We start from the raw sequence: 6845 nt of genomic DNA, 5'->3' as shown, positions 1-6845 counted from the left end.
AAATACAAAAGAATCAGGGCTCGAGAGTGGTCAAAGGGGAAATTTTAGTGCGAAAAGCAAGCAGGAAAAAAGAAAACGAGGGGTAGGTAAGAGAGGCTCATCACCCGATGTCAATGAGGGCAGAAGGCCCTCAGCAAGAACGTGTGGTAGAAGCCATGGTGGGGACCACATATATCACCGTTATCATCAGCCTGACTACGCCCACTGCAGGACGAAGTCCTCTCCCATGCCTCTCCAAATAACCTTGTCCTGTGCCAGCTGCGCCACCCTTTCCCTGGGAACTTAATTTCATGCGTCCACCTAACCTTCTGCCGCTCCTTGCTACACTTCCCTTCTCTTTGAATCCAGCCTGCTACCCTTTAGGACCATCTATTATCTTTCCTCCGCATTACATGCCCTGCCCAAGCCCATTTCTTCCTCTTGATTTAGACTACAGGATGTCATTAACCCGTGTGTGATCCCTGACCCACTGTGCCGTCGTCCATTCAACGTTACACCGATCACTTTTTTTTCCATAGCTCTCTGCGCTGTCCTTAACTTAAATTGAACCATTTTCGTTAGCCTCCAGGTTTCTTCCCCAAAGCTTAGTACCGGTAAGATACAGCTGTTATATATTTTTCTCTCGACAGATATTCGTAAACTGTCATTCATGGTCTGAGAGAACCTGCCAAATGCCCTCCACGCCATTCTTATTCTTTCAACTATTTCACTCTCATGATCCGAATCTGCGGTCACTACGTGCCCCCCGTAGAGGTATTTTTTACAACTAGCAGCACCTCGCTAAAGATTGTTAACTGCTGTTCCCTTCCGAGACTGTTTGAACATTACTTTCGTTTTCTGCGTATTAATTTTAATACCCACCGTTCTACTTTGCCTGCCTAACACATTGATCATGCTTTGCAGTTCATCGCCTGAGTTACTTAGGAAGGCAAATTCATCAGTGAATGGAAGAATACTAAGGTATTACCCATTAAATCTTATCCCCCACTGTTCCCAATGCAGGCCTCTGAATATCTCCTGTAAAAAGATGGTGAACAGCATTGATGAGATCGTGTCTGCCTATCTGACACCCTTTCTTATTCCAATTTTACTTTCTGCTTTATGGAGGACTATGGTAGATGTCCACCCGCTATAGATATCTTTCTGTATTTTTACATACGGCTCTTCTGCACCCTATTTCCCAAATGCCTGTATTACTGCTGAAGTTTGGACTGACTCAGATGCCTTCTCGTAATCAATCTCTATAAAGACCATATATAGGGGTTTGCGATAGTCTGAGTAGTTCTTTGTGACCTGATTGATAGCGTGAATAGTGTCTGTTGTCGAGTAGCCTTTACGAACGCCTGCCTGATGATTTAGTTGACTGAAGTTTAAGGTTGTATTGACTCTACTAGCGATTAGCTTAGTAATTCTCTTATAGGCCAAAGACAGCAAGCCGATCGGTATGTAATTTTTAGAGTCCTTGACGTCTTCTTTCTGATGGATTACGATTATGTTAGCGTTCTTTCAAGCTTCTTGTACGTTCAAGACCATAAGGCATTGCGTATACAGGGTGGCCAGCTTTTCTAGCACAATCTCCCATCCTTTCTTCAACAGATGTGCTGTAACCTGATCCGCTCCAACCACTTTCCCACTTTCTATTGCCCCTAAAACTTTCTTCTTCTTTCGTTACTGGCTGGATGTTCCAGTGCTGTGCGCTACTGCCTCTCTGAACCTCACGATTAAAATTGCTACTGTAAAGTTTTAGCTCATTCCTTCGGCTACTTTAACTATCTGAACCATATTGATAAAGGCATTGCCCTCTTTGTCTCTTAACGACTATATCTAGTTTCTTTTCTATGCTTAGTTTTCTCTTCACCGCTTCTAAGTTACCTTCGTTCTACTTAAAAATCGGCTGGCCGCGCTACAGACATAAATCCCGCAACAATCTGAGGAGCTCCGCCTTTCCAACTGGGGACAGATATGGGACGGCATCGCCGGAAACCTGTCTAGCAAACGCGCATGGCAACTACTCCGACATCTTATTCACAATACACGCACCAAATCAGCAACACAACACTACGTGACACGCCTCAAACACGAACACATTGACGATCCTGACACCCTCCTAGACACACTTCAAACCACATACACCTCTCCATGTGCCCCCACACCTCTACTGCCCTGCACAGGACAAGCCAATCACACACTCGACACAGACATCACGAAGACAGACAGTAAGACTAGCCCTTCTGATTCTCCGAACCAACTCCGCACCTCGTGCAGACGACCAATCGGACGACCAATCGAATCTGGACGACCAATCGATCACCCAAATTACGCAATCCTTCAGCCACTGCTGACGGGAGGGAACCTCCCGCAGTCCGGGCGCTGCGCGAAGGTAATATTCTTACCAAGACCCAACAAAGCACTTATACTCCATAGCCTTCGCTCTATTAAGCTAACGTCATGCCGCGGGAAGCTTTTTGAGTATGTTTTGTTAGCGTGACTCACAGGGCACATGGTGGACAACAATGTATACCCGCAGAGCATGTTGGTATTCCACCCCATCTATCCGCGCAGGACGCAATTGCAACAAGAACACATTTTCGACCCACTTCTTCCGGGTCACACCAAAGCATTCGCAGCTTTGGATCACTGTAAAGCTTTTAATCGAACTGAACATCAGGCGATCATGACTGCCTTATCCCTACTGACTGGGCTCAGGTCACCTCGGATCGGATCGGATCGCCTCGGATCGAAGGAGCGCATGCACTCATTCAGCCAGCTGACACAGGCCTATAGAGCCTCGCGTCAGCTTTACCTGCCGCCCCATCCCTCCCTAGATAACAAACACGCAACACACTGGCGGAGACTGCAGACACACTCTCGCCTTACCCTAGCCCGCTCTAATCAATCCTTCCCCATTCCTGCCTGCGCCCTGTGTCCAGAACCCTTCGCCTCTTCCCTCCATATCATCTCCCTCTGCCCGGCGGGCCCTCCGCCGCGGGGCCTAGAGAACCTGAAGGCCTGGGAGCACTGGGAGACCCTGCTGTGCTCGGAGGACCCGGCTGTGCAGACCGTCGCCACTACAGGGGCTGTAAATTTTATAGGCCTTAAAAACATAACTCCTGAGTGCAGTGCGGTCGCGCGGAGACTCAGGGGCGGGCCTGAATTCCTTTATAATAAATGTTTTCTCTCTCCCTCTCTCTTTAGAGCATGCTCGATTCTCCCCATGTTAAACTTCCTTATGTTTTCTACCTTGCGCTTTTTGATTAACTTACATAGCTATGCCAGTTCAATTCTGTCTGTGGGGTTAGACGCCTTCATGCTTTGGCGTTTTTTAATCAGATATTTCGTCCGCACAGGTAGCTTGCTAGTATCCTGGTGAGCGGTTTCCGTAATGATAGCTCAGTTAAAGCCGAATATCTGTTCTGCAAAGATATACTGAAGTCCTCTCCTTTCCCTCTAACCGCTAAATCGTTAATGGGCTTCCGCATCACCTATTCAATGGTGTATTTAATTTTTAGTCTTGCCGAAGATATTAATCATCCATAATTTTTCACCGCGCACTCTACTAATAACTGCACCCCTTTTTCTACAGCCTATAACCATAGTTTCATACGGCCTCGATCCTAACGAGTATATCACTGATCTCCTCATTGCGAAGAAGGTATCATAGATCTCCCTTTTGATTCAAATAGTTCGGGGGTTCTGGGTGCCTGCCGAACCCCCACTACCAAAAATTTAATGTTCCAGACTCCCCAGTTTGGGAAAGAGGCGGGCTTCAGCCTGCCGCAGTGCAATGCACCGGCCTCAACCCGGGAACTCAGCTTTGTTGATGGCTGAGTTTCCAACACCAGGTAAGTGTGACTCCGAATTCCTGCTCTCTGAGAGCCGGTCCAGAGTCCACTAAAGATTCTCAGGTGAAAGGAGCACCTTATTTGAAAAAAAAAATGGTATCTCCGAACGCTACGCGCTGGAGAATGCAGTGCACGCGCTCACGCTATGCATTTACCCTGAGCTAGCGATCACGCGTGCTATTCGCAGAGCAAGAGCCAACGTTTTGGGAAGAAGAAGAAAACTCCATTATTACTTTGTGCTGCGAGATAACTTTTCTCCAGGGATCTTTGTGTGGTAGTCTTTAGACTGTGTAATCGTAACAGACCGATTTCGCATGCAGTTGGGGTGCGTAGCGGTGGAACAGAGGTAATGGCGCTCGGCCGCTGACCCGAAAGACGTGGGTTTGATCTCGGCCGTGGCGGTCAAATTTCGATGGGGACGAAGTCCTAGAGGCATGTGTACTGTGCGATGTCAGTGCACGTACTCCGGCCGGTGACCGCGCCGGCAGCGGCGCCGCAGCTAGTTGTCTATGCGGGGCTAGCAGTGCTGTTTGGATCGCCACGTCGCTGTTGGCTTCATGTATTCATTTTTTATAGGACGGATGGTTGCCTCTGATCATCGCCATATGCTGTGACAGGTGCACCGAGCAGACGGCGCCCGATTTCGCATACATAGCCGCAAAAAGAAGAATGGTCCACACGAGGAGCGTCCAGGAGGAGGTCAGAGGGGCAGCTGGCGAGGCTTTGGTCGGCACGTTTAGCTTCTTGTCTCTGTAGATCAATGTGATTTGGCATAGCGCAAATGTCCACAGTGTAGGCTTGGCGTTACTTTTAGAAGCGCCTTGCTGTAAAATTTTGGTGAAGGAGCTTAAATTGTAGGAAAGGTCGCGGTCGGTTTCACCCTTACGCTACTCCGTGAAGGTGTTTTACCAGCATTCTACCTGGTATAACGCTGCAGTGGATTAGCTGAGAAAATTTTGAGAACCAATTTCAGTCTTCGAGGCGTTAGCACTCGCTGCGGGTATTCTGTGCTCATTACTTACCCTCCCATACTCCAAAAAATGCTTTATATGCTATCTCGACAGCATCCGGGTGACAAAGCTGTCATATTAAAGCCCTGGCCAAGGGTGGGTTAATGTGAAATATTCCCAATATTATCTTGCCCATCCACCTTTGGGCATGCATAAGTATGCTGGCTTTCTGCAGCGTGAAATTCTGTCGCAGTATCGCCGGTATCTTACTCAATACTTCCCATTATACCAAACAAAACTGTTTTGAGAGCGCACCATTTCAGCGTTTTCAAGCATGGTCAGGCGCCAGCACTGAGTTAGCATACTGGTTGCGGGGTAGCTGCTCCAAAAGCCATTATAAAATTCCACATTGAAAAAGGAAAACAGTGCAGGAACGGGCACCACTGAAATGAACATAAAAGCTGCATTAGTAACCAATATATATATATTCACTCGAAAAACAGCGCACTAACATCTCCAGTCTCATCTGCCTTCCTCATTTCTTTTAAGAAAAAACCTTCATGACTCGCTGCTACCGCCCATTCTGTTGCTGCTGCGGTTGAGTGAAAGAAGAAAGAGTGGCCGTAATGAAGAAACTGAAAATTGTATTTGAGGAAAGGAAATTATGCAGTAACTTTCTCGCATATCTCGTTGGACACCCGTCAAAACGCGGACACATCTGCCGACACATCTGCCGAGACTGCTGTCGACACGGCTCCTAACGACAGCACGAGTCATTAAAGGCTTTCGACACGGCTGCTAACGACACTACGAGGCATTAAAAACTTTCGCCTTAATAACGAAAAATTGGCAGTGGCTTAGCTCTGCTATGCTAGGATATACGAAGCGTGAGGTGAGGGCGAGGTGTTCACATCTCGGTGGACACCTGAACCAGAGGGAAGGCGCATAACTGCCCTCTTAGAACAGTGGACACCTCAATCGTGCTTTAAGCTATGTGGCGGCAGTGACAGGTGTGCGCTGCATGCGTTGGCATTGACAACGTTGTGCCAGAAACGCGGCGCTGAAGCCATAGGCCGTCGGTGTTCGTCGTGTTCATTGGCGTTGGCGGTGTCGACGTTTTACACTCTGATCATTCTAAGGAAAGGAAGGCGAGCTCGCGCGCGGCGTGGCACGCCAACTGTGGGTGGTCGCGTCACTTGCTCCTCGCGCATGCGCAGCACGGCTCTCCAGGAGCCACGCGAAACTGCTCAACCTCGGCCAGTGTAGCTCACGCTACAAAATCAGCTTTGGCAACTTCTTCTTCTTCGCCTCTTTATAATGGCACATACCCACGTGGGGGGATTGGCCAAGGTGTAGTGGTATACATCAGAAAATTTTCATGCCGTGGTCTCTTCTTCCCTTTCTTCTTTCATTTCCACCGCCCTGCCTACCCGCATCCCTCCGGGCTCTGTTCCGAGTCTTTCTGTCCTCCCGACAATGACATCTGTGGCTACGCCTAACGAGTCCTCGGAAATATGAGACGGTTACTGTGCGCTTTCCTTCACTCAAAGGACGCAACCGCGCATTTCAGCACACTTTCTTTCCTCTAGCGCCGACATCATCACCGTCATCACAAGGCTCGTGTCAGTGTGGCTCGTGGCGAAGGACCGCGAGATATGACCTCGTGAGAACGGTGAACGCCTGCTTCTAAGAAGGACGCTCGCACGGTGTGTTACGGCAGCTCTCGGATTCCGGCAACTAGGCCTAGCGCTGTGCCAAGGGGCTACGCGTCCACACGAAACCGGCGCCAGACCATCGCCGGGCTTGCGGCCTTGCGTTATTTTGCTCCGAGGGACGCTTCAGTTCAACGAGGGATTGCGAACTGTTTCGCCTAAGGTGAGTAATTTTTAGAGCGCAGCTCTTTGGCGTCCGTTCCTGGGTTTGGCGTCGTCGTCGGCCTCGTAACCAGCTCCGCCCCCCTTTCATCCCCCCAGCGCTAGCAGCGACCGACTGATACCGCTGGATGCCGCTGACGCCGCTAGAGAGTCAAGATAACGTGACTGCATAGAACACT

At 49.1% G+C, this 6845-nt stretch overlaps 1 non-coding gene across 1 annotated transcript; it reads right to left on the bottom strand.

The window, feature by feature from the left end:
• Positions 1 to 3685: 3685 nt before the first annotated feature.
• Positions 3686 to 3850, bottom strand: LOC149356590 (U1 spliceosomal RNA). The gene has a single exon (XR_016291989.1). It is a non-coding gene; the product is annotated as a U1 spliceosomal RNA (small nuclear RNA).
• Between the last annotated feature and the right edge of the window lie 2995 nt (positions 3851 to 6845).

Source organism: Amblyomma mixtum, chromosome 3 (assembly GCF_055824585.1).
Source record: "Amblyomma mixtum isolate Tamu chromosome 3, ASM5582458v1, whole genome shotgun sequence".
Lineage (NCBI taxonomy): Eukaryota > Metazoa > Arthropoda > Arachnida > Ixodida > Ixodidae > Amblyomma > Amblyomma mixtum.
This window is presented reverse-complemented; position numbering and strand designations above follow the sequence as displayed.